Genomic DNA, 16121 nt, shown 5'->3' with positions numbered 1-16121 from the left:
AGAGAGAACTAGAAAGAGGTTTTTAAAGTCAAAGCATAATTTAAGATAGAAAAGACTTAAAACGTAATTCTGCTGAGGAATTGTAGCCAATAGCAAAGGCGGGGTTAAAGCTATAACAAGGAGGGGGGTCACAGGAGAGAGCATACAGTGAAGAGGTTCACTTTGGAGAGGTTTCAACTTGGGTGCAGCTATAGGTAATTTGTGGTGTCTGGGTGAGGCAGTTGGGCAACAATTGTAGAAATCCACGCTCTGTAGCCTTTATTGTGTCTCTGAAGTTACAAAGAAGCTCCTGGTATTGTATTTTGACTAATGGGACTGAGGCCTGCCCCGCCCAATTGGAGCTACACAGCTATATCCTCATTTGCATCTTTACTGACCAATCAGAGTGGTTACTTAACAACCAATCAGATCACATCATTCTGCCCAATCAGGACAGTGCAATTTGGACCAATCACACTGTGCACATTGGGATTCCTCATTTGCATAGAAATGGACCAATCAGGCACCAAGTGGGAACTTCCTCTACATGACCAGGCTTCCCCGTTGTCTCTGGGGAGTGAGCTGTGGGTTTCCTCCTGAGGCTTCCTCCCTGGTGTGCAAACTGTTTACCTGAATACAGTTTCTGCTTTCTTGGCATCCCATATGGGGAACTCCTATTGGCATAGGCTTGGCGGCAGCGACCTTTTGTTGACAAGGTCACCTGGTGAGTAATGGGGTCACCACCGACTTCCAGTTGCAGTGTGGCCTTTTTTTCTAAAAGCAACATGAGGAACCAGCAGCACCTCTGCAAACGAGCTAAATGGGGATGACAGACTCTTCTTTGTGGGGCTGCTCTGTGGGTTAGTTACAATGACCCACGTACTTGCTCAGTGTGACTTTTACCATTGTACTCATGGTGGGGTAAGGGGAACAAAAGTTTGGTGACTAATAAAGGCCTGGAAGTCCTTGGCGGAATGCAAGTATTTACTCTTGCAATGGTTTCCTCAAGCGCCCAGCTAGTTCCAGGACTATTTATAAACAGCCTACCTTTGTGGTAAAGCGTTCCACACTGGAACGCTGGTGCCACGAGGTCCTCACTTGAGGTGACGCGCCGTCCCGCCCCAGCCCGAAAGTCACGTCAGCAGCACGCACCTCCCGCCTTGAGTACCTTCTCCCCCCAGTCTCCGCCCCTCCGCTGCTCTGGCCCCACCCTCCGCTCCTCGGGCCCCGCCCCCCTCTCCCATTGGCTGGCCCGCCCTGTCCCCCGGCCGCCCCGAAGACCCGGAGCAGCGGACTCCCCCACAGGCGTCGCCGGGCCGGCTGGCTGCGCATGCTCGGGAAAGCCCGATCCGGTCCGGAGTCGGCGGCAGGGCGGCCGCGGTGCAGCGCGGATCGGCCGGCTGGGGAGCGCGCGCCCGAGGAGGGAGGTGTGGGTCGGCGGGGGCGGCGCGCGGCCGGGGTGGGTGGGGGGAGGGCCGGGTGTCCGCGAGCTGATCCGAGCGGCTGCGGGCGGCCTGGGCTGCGGGGCCGCGCCTGCGGCGAGATGGCGGTCCTGGGCGCCGAGGGCTGAGGCGCCGCCGCGGGGGACGCGCCGCTGCGAGGCCGCGGGGAGCCGGTGAGGACCGCGGGGCGCGCGCTGAGGGCGGGGGCGCGGGGCCGGGCGTCGATCGCCGGGCGGGACCCTCGGACGGTGCCCGCCCGCGGGCCGGACTTGTCCGGGGCGGGGTCGCGGGTCCGCCCGAGTCGCCTGGCCCAGGCCCGAGCGAGTGATCCCCGAGCGGCGCGAAGTGTTTCCGTGCGCGGCTGTCCAGCGTCCTCACCTTGTCGTCCCCCTTCCCCGGACCCCGCTCCGGAAACACCAGTGTGGACTCGTCGCCGGTGCCGCGACTTTCACCTCGGCGCGTCCCGGACCCGGGCGCCCGCCTTGGGACGCCTCTGCCCGGCCGTTTGGGTCGCTCCCGGTGCTCACGGACCGCAGCGCCGGCGCAACCCCACCTCCACCTCGGTGACCCGGTAGGTCCCCGTGACCTTGCAGTTTGCACTAGCCCCTGTCTCGTCTGTGACTTGCACCTTTCCCTGTCGTCCTGTTGTGCACAGACATGCATTTTGTGGTTTGCCCGTCGCTGGGGAAGGACCAGGCTTGGGCGCCGTCCTTGCTTCACCCCGTCGGTTTGCAGTGCAGCCTCCCTCGCTCCCGGGATTACAGGAAACCTGCAGCCAGAGAAGAGCGGTACCTGTTATTGTGACCTTTTTTCTCTTCCAGGATAATATCATTTCCAGGGGCCTGACGTGGTTCTCTGTTTCTGTTTGCTAAGTCTTGTATCGTTTTGTGTAGCCTAATGTTCAGAGAGATTTGAGTGTCTGCTGTAATGTGCTGTTGGCAGGAGCAGTGGAAAAGAATAATGTCCAGAGTTATCTTTCGGGCCCTTTGGTGTTTTACGTGAAGTACCTGGTGAGCAGTTGTGTGCAGGTTTTGGCAAGAGGTCACACTTCGCGTGTAAATCCACTTTATCTGTCTCACTAGGTCTCTGGGTGTATTGTACAAACAAAGTGCAACTTTTTAGAAAAGAAAGGCATTCTTTTATTTACGTGACTTGTTTATAGCTATAAAGTAGTAAATTAACTCTGGCTGCAAATGATCACTTTTCATAAATAGTTAATATTTTTTAAATTGAAACTTAGTGGCCAAGTGTTGGGAGGTACTCAGGTTGAGAAGTGTAAAAAGTATGTGGAGTAGGTCTTTCAGATGTAGTTTACTAACATTTTCACACAGTTTTTCTTTGCAACACATAGGCGTTGGAAAGCTGAAAGGAAGGGTGATGCTTTTTGGAGGCCATGCCCCATAGAGAATGTCACAGATAAAGTCTCTGCTTTTGAAGAGAGAGAAATCTTTGCTGTTTACCCCACCAAGTCTGCAATTTCTTTTACTCGTTTGCACACTGATTGAACACCTACTTCCATACGTATGATTGTGGGGTGTTTGGGGGACTATAAAGATGAGGATAACAGTTTCTGCCTTCACAGACAAGTTAGGCAGATGGGACCATACACAAATGCCTCATTTGTCTTTTAACAGATAGTTAAGCTACGTCCAGAATCCAGATTCAGAGGGGGTAGAGCTCACAACCCGTTTGGCAGGGTGGGGTTAGGGAGGTTAGTTGTCGAGCTTCTGGCTTCCGAAATCTTTGTTTTGAGGATGACTAAGACCCTTGCTAGGCAGGGAAAGGTATAATCCAAGCAGAGAGAAGGGACAGCACAGACGTCATACATTTGGGGAGAGGCAAGTAATTATGCTGGGATGGAACATCAAGTATTTGTACCAGTAAGAAGGGGGGTAAAGCTAGAAGTAGAAAGTGGGCCAGTTTATTATTCCTTTTAATGCCTTGCTAATGACCTTGGATTTAGTAGGTGGTGGGGGTTTTACAGACGATTTTTGAGTTAGCAATGTAACGATTAAAAGCTTTGTTTTCAGAGGATCAATCTGGCAACAGTGTGTAGTGTGAATTGAATAGAGAGAACCTGGGGGTAGAGAGACCTCTGGATTGCTGTGGTCATAGGTAGCGGGTGTCTGCGCTGTGGCCGGTAAGAATAGGACAGGAAATGAGGAAGGAAGTAGATTAGACAGAACTGCTGATGAAAGAGAAAATGAAGAAAGTGAAAATAACTATGATTCTGATCCAGGTTGGTTGGGAGAATAGTGGTACCATTTTGAGCAACTTCCATGGACGCTTCGTCTTCGGCACGTGAGTGTCACTTTGCAGCAGTACTTGTCGGCCATTTGGGGATTAGTAATCCTTGGTGAAATTAATCTGCTGGCCCAGAAAATTTCCATATGCACCTGTGTTTTGTGGTTGTAAGTTTAGAGGTGTCCCTGGACCCCCTGAAGCTCATCCACGGAACCCATGGGCCAGTGGGTGGGCTGGGAAGCGGCTCAGAATTACTGGGGGCCTTTTAAAACAATAGAAGCTTCAGATTCTTCCACTACTGATAAGAACCCCTATTGTAGAGACATACTGTATATACAGCTAAAGACAGTATCTCCTTACACTTGTATTATGGTTTGCAGTGAATTTGGACTTATTTGCTGTTATATTACAGAGCAAACTAGCCCAAGAGGTTAAATGATTTGCCCTGAGTATTTCAATTAGTGAGTGGGTAAAGGGGAATCAGGAGTTGATTGACAGTGATGGTTTCTTTCTTGTATGAAGATGTATTATATGCAACTGATTTACCATCATTGGATATTGTTACTGCCTTTACGTGACCTCATCAGTGAGGTCTAGATGATCCTTTGGCAGTTCCTTCCAGTTCTTAACATTTTGTGATTTGGGGTCTTAGGTTTTCACTGGACTGTCTGTACCTTGTTTCCCATGTGCGAGAGAGCTGGTGAGGCTGAGGAATGAACTGGGCATGTGGAGAGTGACATCAGACCCATCATTTACTTATTCCTTTGGATGGGCAGGGGGAAGTGAAGCAAGTGAAATAAAAAACTGTCAGAACTTTTATCTTCTCTATTCAGGTATGCCCTACTTAAGAATACTCCTCCATTCAAGAAGCCTTTATCAAGTAAAAATTGAAGCTACAAAGGAAAGGAAATGCTGGAACCTAGTCAGTGAATTTTTTCCCTTGGATTAAGTAGCTAACTCTCCCTAGTATGGTTAAAGCATAATTTGATTAGTAAACAATTGACTTTTCTGCACCTATAGGATTATCTTCCTGGAGAGAACCAGAGAAAGTTATTAGTATCTTTTATAGCTCTAGAAACTTTGATTCCATAATTATTAGAAACACTGGGGTCTTTTTTACTCTTTCTATAAAAATATGTAGTTATAACAAGCAGTGGAAAAACCAATTAATTGGCCTTTATAATGGTATATATATTGAAGTTGCTATTACTTAATGGAGGAAAAATGTCTAACGAAAGTACCTACAAAGATGATTTTCTACTCTGCTGGCATTAAGAAGTGTATCATAGCATAACATTTTCACAATGGCTCTATATACATTATCATTTGACGCTCATGACAACTGTAGGGGTGTCAGAGATAATCATTGCTTTCTAGATGAAGACACCGAGGCTCAAAGAAGTTAAAAAGAAGTTAAATTTCCAAGATATATGGCTAGTCAGTGGCCAAAATAGAACTAGAGCCATAACTCATATTTTTGTTCCTGGGTCAGTATTTTTTCCCACTAACTCAATGGTGGAAAGGTACCTGAAGACTGCATGTGAGGAGTCTGAACTTACCTGTTTGGAATCTGTGTCACACTTTTGTACTGTGTAGATCTGAACTTGTCTGTTTCCTCCTTTGTGTGCAAATAGTAACCTCCTTGCAGTGGGGTTTGGTATGTAATTTTGAAATTTATAACTATTTATCAAAATCATTATCCTTCTGTCAAGGAAAAAGCAAAAGTTGATTTCTCATCTGAAAATACATTGGCAAAGTGTAGGTATTAGTTGCCTTTTGAAAACTTGAGGATTTTAATTCAGGTGTTTTTACAGATGAAGTTTGTTCTTTTATAAAAGCCCAGTTTATGAAAATTTGTATTTTTGGAGCAAATAAATCAGAATCTGATTTCTAAAACTATAATGATATTTGATGATTTTTACCATTGCATGAAAAGTTCTATCATAAAAAATGATTGACCACTTCAAAGCTCTTAGTGTATATACTTCATATGTTTAAACAATTTTGGGGGGGAGAAGTTAAGTGAAACCCCTGTCAGATCACTCCTAATATATGAGGAGACTGGCATCTCTCCCGACATTCCTTAATCCTGTTACTTGTCACAGCACATGCTGGTATACCTGCTACATGTCAGACGTGTGCGAGGTGCTGGTGGGGTGCAGTGCTGAGAACACCCAGGAAGCCGGTCCTGCTGTGACGGAGTTTAGTAGGCTCCCTGACGTCAGGACGGGCACAGACATTGTCGTCTGGGATTGTGTGACTGTGGAATTATAATCACAGGCACACCTCGGACATAGTGTGGATTTGGCTCCAGGCCACCACAAGAAAGCGAGAATCGCAATAAAACGAGTTGTCATCTTTTTGCTGGTGGAGAGTCTTTTCTTCAGTTTGTAAAAAATGCGACATCTGTGAAGCTCAGTAAAGAGAAGCACAGTACAATACGGTCTGCCTGTAATTACACCCCGCCTTTGCTCTGGGTTTTGAACAAATTATGCAACAACGCAAGGAACCAGCTGAGCATTTTTCTTGCTGTGTAACAAACAATCCTAAAATGAAGTGACTTAAGACACCCTTTTTTTTTGGCTCACAGTTTTGCTGTCCTAGGCTGGGCTCACTGGAGCTGGTCTGCTGCTGGTCGCTGATGACTGTATTCAGCGGCAGATCAGCTGGGTGCTGGTCTCTCTCTCCTACTGGGCCACTTGCTCTCTGGGTGGCCTTTCCAGGATTGCTGGCCTTACCTGGTGGCCTAGGGCTCACAAGAGGGCAAAAGCAGAAGCAACCAGGCCTCCTGAAGCCATGGGCTTGGAACGAGCGTAGCATTTCTGCTACAGTCTGTTAGCAGTTCGCAGGTCCAGCCCAAGTTCAAGGGAAAGGCACTAGACAAGTGCCTGAATCCCAGGATTATACCAGACAGCTAAGCATGACACTGAAACGGGCTTCTGGAAAGCTTTTGGAAGCTGAGACTTAAGCTGCCTGGTACTTTTAGTGCTTTGAGTCTGGGCCCTGCAAGCTGGGTTTCTCTCACTTTGTCTTCATCTCTCGTCTTTATCTCACGATCACTTTTGTAGTCTCAGTTTTTGGTGTGTGTGTGTGTGTGTGTGTGTGTGTTTAGTTCAGGTTATCTAACAGTGTTATGGCGAACTGCAATGAAGAAAATGAGTCTTTCGTTGCTATTACGTTATAGCTTCTGAGTGGAATAATGAATCTGTGTATCTCACTTAAAAAATTTAGGTGTAGCTGTGGAGCACGTTTGAAGCATTTCATGTATACTCAAAAGTGGGCTCCTGCATCCTAGTACAAATCTCTGAATTTCTGAAAATAGTATGTTGGCTGTGGTGAGGAGGCATTTGGTGATTGAATGTACTGAGACACATGATTTACATAAATACACGGAAGGCCAGGGTGCAAAGCGGGGTGGGGGGCAGAGATAGAATTACATTAAGGTGTTTCCCCATGGCTCTCCTCCCTGCTTTGACTTGGGTAGTTGAAAAATGTACTAGCCTTCACTGAATTGTAGGTGTGGTGGCTTTTTATTTAACTAAGGGAAACAAGTTCTTTTGATAGCTGTTTAGTAGACCCGTAATTATTAAATAGGGTGGGTGGAAGCAAACTGTTGAGTCCTGACTTGAAGTCGTCGGATCTGTGACCATACATGGGCCCCAACTTGCCAACATGCCCTGCTCCTTGCATGTGCTTAGTTACTGTGTGGAGCAGGGTTAGTTAAATGAACCTGCTCTGTGTAAATCAGGTCACACGGCACCTTAAAGGAAATAGTAAATAACTTGCAGTTTAAGAAGTAAAAACATGCTGGCAAATGGCTTAAACGTCATAGCTTTCAAGTCGGCAGTACTGCTTAGTGGCAGTGTGGCCTCAGTTTCATCTTCTGTGAAACATAAAGAATATCTTTCTTACTGGATTTTTATAAGGCTCAATGGCAATAATGTTTGTAAAGCAGAAAGGATGGTCCCTGGGACAGAAGCAGCCTGGAACTGTTTGTATTGCTCGTAATTCCTTATTAATAAGTTGAAAATACAAGTAAGTCCACTTTTCTGTGAGCCAGTCATTTCTCAAGGACATTTGTTTTGGCATGAACAGATTTCATGATCAAATCTCACCTCTTAACTTAAAAAAACAGTTGCTGAAATGAATCTGAGAAAGATACTGACCCAACATGGCTGAGCTGGTGATGGTTTGGCTATGCATCTGGGAAGGAGATGCTGTGAACACTACTGGTAGATGAAATACAGTGTAGACCAGTGTTTGTCATCAGTTAACACACATCTGGGATACGTGTTAACCATGGAGGTGGTTGAGGTCTGTGCTATGGTCCTTGCTAGTCGAGTTCAAGAAGTTTCATGATTAACGGCTGACTCCCATACACATGCGTTTGAGAGCTGCTGGTGGACGCTGAGTCTGTAATGTGGAGTTCTCGTGTCCCTCAGACCCTTTTCTAGGCTACAGTTAGTTCCTGAGGCGCATGTATAATGTAAATACAAAGAGAGCTTAATCTGAACCTTTCAGATGTTTAGAGAGGCTCAAGGTGATTGCCAAGGACTTGATCCAGAGAAACTGTAGAAACCTGATAACCGGGGATTACAGTAAAGAACAAGCTGGAGAAGTGACTCTGCAAGAGGCATCCGGCAGGCTTTCTTGTCCGAGACTCTTCCCCATACTTCCACAAAAGAAGTTCTTCTGAATGAAGACATCTCTTTTTTAAAAATGCCCGCAGAAACAGTTAAGTTAGATATTGTGATTATTTATCAGATAATCTAATTGCTTTCCACTTTGCTAAGATAAGCTACTCAAAAATAGAGATTCTGACTCAAGTATGTCTAATTTAGAATCTGGGTAGAAAGTAGGTTGGATGGCTTGGGGCCATGATTTGTCTCTTGTGGGGAAAAGCCATTGCTGAGCGTAAGGGCATTGACTTGGGAAGAAGTCCTGGGAAAAGGTTTAAATTTTAAATTGATTTGATAAAAACCCCAAACCTTGGGGCAGTGGTGGTGACAGTCTGTGTCTGTGTCTCTTAAACCCTCTTCAGGCCTGTCACTGTATCTGTCATTGGAAAGGCAGATCTTTAAATTAGGGCTGTTACTGGAAAAACTTAACCTATGTTTATATCAACCATGTTTTTATTGTGTTAGTACATTATGTGGTGAAAAACATGGCAAGCCCGTGATTCTGTCTAAATTTGAGTGGAAAGGATTAGTTGGCATTTGTTTGAGGAGGCTTTTGTTTTTGTGCTTGTTTTCATGACTTTGTGGCCAGTAGTTTGGAGAGAAAAACAACAAATTCATCTCTTTTTGTCCTATGAGTTGTGAAATATGGTGTCGATGTTTAGATGTGAATACCCAGAATGGAAAGTATACACTGTATTCAGGAATTTCATTTTCCTAGGGTCAAGTTTTGGTAATTATGACTTGGTTTAAAACTTTGTGGTTAATTTTCTTTTAAAATGTTGGCTATTTAAGAACTTGGGCATTCCAGTAAGATAAACCTCATTTACTGGCTGAGTGAGCTTGGTCAAGTTAGCTTTAGGTTAAGCACTAGTTTTAGCATATGTAAATGGTGTTCATATATATGTAAAGTGGTACTAATAATACTTCCTTCACAGATCTATTGTGTGGCTTAAACCTGTCATTTCCTGTTCAGTAAAAGTATTCACTAGGATGGGTTCATAATATGTTACTAATGTCAGGTGTGTTCCAGAATTAGTTGATTTTTAACATTAGAAAGGATATTTTTCCCAGAACACATGGTAGTGATTTATTAGACAGTCCGTGCAGCTTCCCTCCTCTGCAGTGTTAATGTGCTTACACTTTCACACATGATCTTTTTAAAGATTACTTGCTCTTCTCCCTCAACCCTAAGAAAAAGCATTTTCAATGACTAGCTGAAAAACCCCACAAAATCACCGTACTGTGAATCTTTAAGAGAAAAAAATAAGAGAATAATAACATCTGATGGATGCAGCAAACTGCTTATTTTAAGGCATGGGTTTCGCTCAACATTTCTCATTTTAGGTTCTGTTTTTGCAGTGCAGATGTAGTGAAAAGAGCACTGGCTTTGAACCCAAGAAATCTGGGTTCAAAAATACTGACTTTCTCTAGTTTCTGTGGCCCTGAGCATCTTTAATTCCTAAAACCTAATTTTCCTCATCTGTTAGTAAGAATAATAAAGACTCTGAAGGGTAATTGTTAACATTAGAGACAGGTTTTTTAGTAAGGTGATTGACAAATTCTAGGAGCCCAGTAAGTGGTCACTGTTATTCTTACTATTTTGGGAGTCCGAGACCTGATTCACACTCCAGGTTTAAGACCCGCTGGGTTTTGTGTTTCTGTATCACCTAGATACCCATTAAGTGCAGGTGGTCCCAGGTAGTTAAGTTCTGTCATCTTATTCTTCTGCCTAGGGAGTGTTACACAGCTTTTTCTATATATTAACTTAAATTCATTGTCTAAGTTTGAAACCCAAGATTTAAGATGCTCAGTGTTATTCGAATTTTATTTTCTTAATTGACATGCAGTGCAGGAGTGGGAACCTATTTCTATGATAATCACTGAGGCATGGGGGGAAATTACCAAGTGCAAGGATTTTTGCTTGAAACGGTTTGGTATTTTGCCATTGTAAAGATAATGTTGCACATTATAAGAAATTGAGGAAATTATAGCAAATTATAAATTATCTGATTCTCATTGATACCATTTTGGTGTACTATGTTGACGTAAGTAAATTTTAGTATCAGTTCTTTTAAAACAAATAGGAATCATCACCCTAGATTAAGAACAATTGTGAAAAATTAAGTTAGTCAATGCATAATTAGTGAAAATGTATTTCATTTTTGTGTTATGACCTAAGGAGGTAGAGGATGGAGCAGGGAGAGAAGATGACTGATGAAAGATTGCAATAGGGCCGAAGTCCCGTGTTTCTGTTGTTTTTAGGGACCATAACTGTTCAGCTTTAAAATTAGAATAGTTGCCTCTAAATTTGATGAATGTATTTTCCTTTTCACTAATGTTTCCTAGTAAAGCACAAACCGTTTTAATAACTTTTACTTACAATGAAGGGAAACTTTTATTTTTTTGGAAAGTTGGTGTGTGTTTACTATAGTTTTTAAAGGTGCATCTAATGGAACAACATCACCATCTTGTGGCCTTCTAGAATATTGTCGCCAGGGTTCGGTTTTCTCAAGTATAAGCACAGACTGTTCAGATGTTGGCCAAGGGATCAGTGAAATTTGTAATTGGCTGTTCTTACTGTAAATGGAGGACAGGGAGTACAAAATTAAATTGTTTGTAAACTACAATTGCAACTTTGTGAAAAAATGTGTATTGGAGGAAAATAACGGTATAAAAATGAAAATAATTGTGAGTTAGGTTGGTGTGATTATGGATGATTGCTGCTATTTCATGTTTTCATGAAATATGCAGTAATTTTAGTCAAGCAATTCTAAGCTAGAAAATCTCAGTGTGTTCTGTGCTACATTTCTTATTTAATAAGATTATGCAGTCCCAGAAAATTTAGAAGCGGTGTCTCACCAGCCATTAAACAAGACTGCTTTTGTCTAGGACAGTGTTCTCTAAGCTGGTGGCTCTTGGAGGAGTATTTTTTTCATGAATTTTTTTCATTTTGATGACAATTTTAAACAGCAACAAAATTAATTTGAGAAGTACAGTAGTGCGTTTAAAGGAGCACCTGAAACTAAATAAGACTCCTTGATTTTAAGCCTGTTTGCTTGTTGTTTTGAGATTCAATGGGCACTAATTGTCCTTCGTTAGCAGATATGTATCAAACACTCGTGGGCACCAGTCTTTGAGGGAGGCACGTGGATGCAGTGGTATGATTTGTCCTACTCTTTCGGAATTTACAATTAGTATGCAGTGAGAAAAATGAAGCTATTTTGATGAACACAAAATTTTGTAATCAGGGATTCTGGATAAAAATAGATAGAATTCATTCAGTATTTACTATGTGCCAGGCACCATGCAAAGGCTTTTGGTAGTTTTTCTCGGTCAGCAATTTATTTTGGAATTTTGCTTTGATTATGCAGGAGTAATGCACGTACGTGCAAATAAGTATGTGTGCCAGCCCTGAAACACGTCTGTGGAACAATAGCTGTCATTGTACAGTACAAGTACTTTAGCTGTATGGGTCTGGCAGGCTTCTGTGCCTTGGTCTTGATTGCTTACCACGATTTGTAGTGTTTCTGTGGGAAAATCTATACTGTGTTCTACACAGCCATGTTTCTCCCAGATTTTTAGAGAAATCCAGTTGATATATAATCTGGGGATTAGTATATGACTTCTGAATTATTTTGAATAACTAGGGCTAGAGAATGTGCAAGCTTAATGAGCTTTTCTCTGGTTTATATACTTTTGGCTGTTTGAGTATTTAATAAGTCAAAGGAACATTTTGGGTAACATCCTTTACTTTTGTATTGGACATTTTTGTATTGAGCATTTAGTTAGGTCTGTGGAGATGAAATCACACTGCTTAGGTGGACGTGGACTTGAAGGTCAGAATTAGCTGGGCAAAGATGGGAGCTAGTCCTGCCTGTACAGGATTTTCTTCATGATATTTTAATTTAGTTACATTAGGAAAAAAAAAAAAAAACCCTAACTATCCTAACCAATTCCACAGGGCTAATGTTTTATTAATTGTCAATCTTCATTTAACACTCATTTATTGGGTATTTAGTAAAGGCTGAAACCTGGGGTAGGGGCTGGAATTATAAAGATGAGTTGTACACCCAAAGGGTGAACTCAGCTGGCACCAGAGCCCCACCAAAGTGAATTGTGCTCCATGGGCTCAGCCCCTGCACCACAGCTCCTCCACTGTAGCCATGGCCATCCTCACAGCCAGTCAGCCTAAGAGCCAATCCCTCCTATTGCGTGCCAACAGCCATCAAATCTCAACTATAACAGGAGGACACACACAACCCACACAAGGGACACATCTGGAGCATCTGATTCAGGTGACCAGGGAGACTGTACCACTGGGTCCCATGGGACACCTACTACCGTGTTTCCCTGAAAATAAGACCTAGCCGGACCATCAGCTCTAATGCGTCTTTTGGAGCAAAAATTAATATAAGACTCGGTCTTATATTATGTTAGGTAGGTCTTATTTTAGTATAAGACCGGGTCTTATATTATTAATTGTTGCTCCAAAAGACGCATTAGAGCTGATGGCCCGGCTAGGTCTTATTTTCAGGGAAACACGGTACATGAGGCCACTCTACCAACACTGGGAGATGTAACAGCTCTACATAACACATAGAAACAAACACAGGGAGGCAGCCAAAATTAGGAGACAAAGAAACACATCCCAAATGAAAGAACAGAACAAAACTCCAGAAAAAGAATGAAACAAAATGGAGACAATTTACCAGATGCATAGTTTAAAACACTGGCTATAAGGATGCTCAATGAACTTAAGGGGAAGAGTGGATGAACTCAGTCAGAACTTTAACAAAGAGATAAGAAACATAAAAAAGAACCAGTTAGAAATGAAGACTACAATAACTGACATTAAGAATATATCAGTAGATTAGATGAAGCAGAATATTGAATCAGTGATTTGGAAGACAAGGTAGTGGAAAACACGCAATCAGAACAGCAAAAAGAAAAAAGAATCCAAAAAAATGAGAGTTTAAGGGGCCCCTGTGCCACCATGAAGCATACCAACATTCACATCATAGGTGTACCAGAAGGAGAAGAGAGAGCAAGGGATTGAAAACCTATTTGAAGAAATAATGAATGAAAACTTCACTAACTTGGTGAAGGAAACAGACATACAAGCCCAGAAAGTACAGAGAGTCCCAAACAAGATGAGCCCAAAGAGGCCCACACCAAGCCACATCATAATTAAAGTGCCGAAGGTTAAAAACAAAGAGAAAATCTTAAAAGCAGCAAGAAAAAATCCCTTAGTTACCTACAAGGGAGCTCCCATAAGACTGTCAATTGATTTCTCAACAGAAACTGCAGGTCAGAAGGGACTGGCACAAAATATTCAAAGTGATGAAAAGGAAGAACCTACAACCAAAATAACTCTACCCAGCAAAGCTATCATTTAGAATCCAAGGACAGATAAAGAGCTCCCCATACAAGAAAAACCTGAAGGAGTTCATCACCACTAAAGCAGTATTACAAGAAATGTTAAAGGGAACTCTTTCAGAAGAAGAAAAGATAAAAAATATGAATGTTAAAATGGCAATAAGTACATACCTGTTAATAATTACTTTAAATATAAACGAATTAAATGCTCCAATCAAAAGACATAGGGTGGCTGAATGGATAAGAAAACAAAACCCTTACATATTCTGCCAACAAGAGACCCACGTCAGATTGAAAGATGGACTGAAAGTAAAGAAATGGAAAAAGATAATTTCATGAAAATGGAAAAGAAAAAAAAAAAAAAAAGCTGGGGTAGCAATACTTATGCCAGACAAAATAAACTAAAAACAAAGGCTATAACAAGGTACAAGGACCCAGCAGTTCCACTTCTGGGTAATTATCCAAAGAAAACCAGAACACTAATTCGAAAAGACATATGCATCGCTATGTTCATTGCAGCATTATTTACAATAGCCAAGATACGGAAACAACCTAAGTTTCCATCTGTAGATGAATGGATAAAGAAGAGATGGCACATATATACAATGGAATATTACTCAACCATAAAAAGAATGAAATCTTGTTATTGTGACAACCTGGATGGGCCTAGAGGGTATTAAACTAAGTGAAATAAGTCAGAAACAGACAAATACCATATGATTTCACTTATATGTGGAATTTAAAAAAACAGTAAATGAACAAACAAAACTTACAGAGAACATTTTGATGGTTGCCACATTGGGGGGGGGAGTTGGTGAAATGGGTGAAAAAAGGGGAAGAGATTAAGATGTGCAAATTGTCAGTTGTGAAAATAGGGATGTAAAGTACAGCACAGAGAATACAGTCAATAGTATTGTAATAGTTATGTATGGTGTCAGATGGGTACTGGGTTTATCTGGGGGATCACTTTTTAAGTTACATGAATGTCTAATCACTATGTTGTACACCTAAAACTAATACTGTATGTCAACTCTAATTGAAAAAACAAAACAAAAAGAGTTGTAATAAAGACATTTACAGTATAATGGGGGAGATAGAAAAATATACATGGTTAGAGTGCTATGAAACACATAGCAACTAAACAGTCCAAAACGGGAGAGATGACTCTTGAGCTGAATCTTGAAAGATGATTAAAAATTAGGTCGATGAACAGTGAGGAAGTAAAATCCAGGAAATTAATGGGCATCAGTTCCAAGGGTGTTATAAGCCATGGTAATTGGAGGAGGCATAAGGTTAAATTCAACAAGGGTTTTGATGACTGCAGTGAAGAGTATATGCAAATGTTTGTTGATTTGAGTAAGGGAAAGAAATTTGTATTATAAAATTGATAGAACAGATGGGTTATAGAGTAATTTTGAGAGCAAGGCATTCAGATAGTTTGGAAATGATTGGATATTGGCAGTAAAAGGGACCCTAGAGATGGGTCAGGGTTTTAGAACTGTTACAGGATAAACAGGCATATTAAGAATTTGAAGGGGCTGGCCCGGTGGCTCAGGCGGTTAGAGCTCCATGCTCCTAACTCCAAAGGCTGCCGGTTCGATTCCCACATGGGCCAGTGGGCTCTCAACCACAAGGTTGCTGGTTCAACTCCACGAGTCCTGCAAGGGATGGTGGGCAGTGCCCCCTGCAACTAAGATTGAACATGGATGGCACTTTGAGCTGAGCTGCCACTGAGCTCCCAGATGGCTCAGTTGGTTGGAGCGCCTCCTCTCAACCACAAGGTTGCTGGTTCGACTCCCGCAAGGGATGGTGGGCTGCACCCCCTACAACTAGCAACGGCAACTGGATCTGGAGCTGAGCTGAGCCCTCCACAATTAAGACTGAAAGGGCAACAACTTGAAGCTGAATGGCACCCTCTACAACTAAGACTGAAAGGACAACAACTTGACTTGGAAAAAAGTCCTTGAAGTACACACTGTTCCCCAATAAAGTCCTGTTCTCCTTCTCCAAAAATATCTTTAAAAAAAAGAATTTGAAGAGTTTATTTGAGCAAGAATCTATTCAAATGGAATATCAAGCAGGAAGTGGTTAGGAGTGCCCTGTGGACAAGAGTCAGGGGAACGATTTATAGAGAAAGTGCCAAAGCAGAAAAGAGAAATTATTTGACTGGCTATAGCTTGAACCTAGTTGGCTGTTTGAGATTGGTTGTTTTGATTAGCGTTTTGATTTCAGCACCTTGTGGCATTCAGGCATAGATTTTTGGTTTGATTATGTAGGCCCCCATCGCATTAGAGGCAGCAGTGCCTCAAATTGCTTCCTTGTTTAATTAATTTAACAGTGCTTAGAAAATGAAAACGATGTGTGTGGTGCATTTCAGTAAGATTTTTGAGACAAGTTAATT

At 42.5% G+C, this 16121-nt stretch overlaps 1 protein-coding gene across 8 annotated transcripts in view; it reads left to right on the top strand.

Moving 5' to 3' along the window:
* The first annotated feature begins 537 nt into the window (after window positions 1-537).
* WWP1 (WW domain containing E3 ubiquitin protein ligase 1) overlaps window positions 538-16121 on the top strand; it is a 77862-nt gene continuing 62278 nt past the window's right edge. For 2 of the 8 annotated variants that reach the window (XM_074319040.1, XM_074319036.1), the window contains exon 1: window positions 1442-1594. The gene's annotated coding sequence lies outside the window, so the exon portion shown is untranslated. The other 6 variants (XM_019726258.2, XM_074319042.1, XM_074319037.1 and 3 more) reach the window with 5 other exon arrangements.

This window comes from Rhinolophus sinicus, linkage group LG14 (assembly GCF_036562045.2).
Source record: "Rhinolophus sinicus isolate RSC01 linkage group LG14, ASM3656204v1, whole genome shotgun sequence".
Taxonomy (NCBI): domain Eukaryota; kingdom Metazoa; phylum Chordata; class Mammalia; order Chiroptera; family Rhinolophidae; genus Rhinolophus; species Rhinolophus sinicus.
Note: the sequence above shows the minus strand (reverse complement) of the source record. Positions and strands in the feature narration are given on the sequence as shown.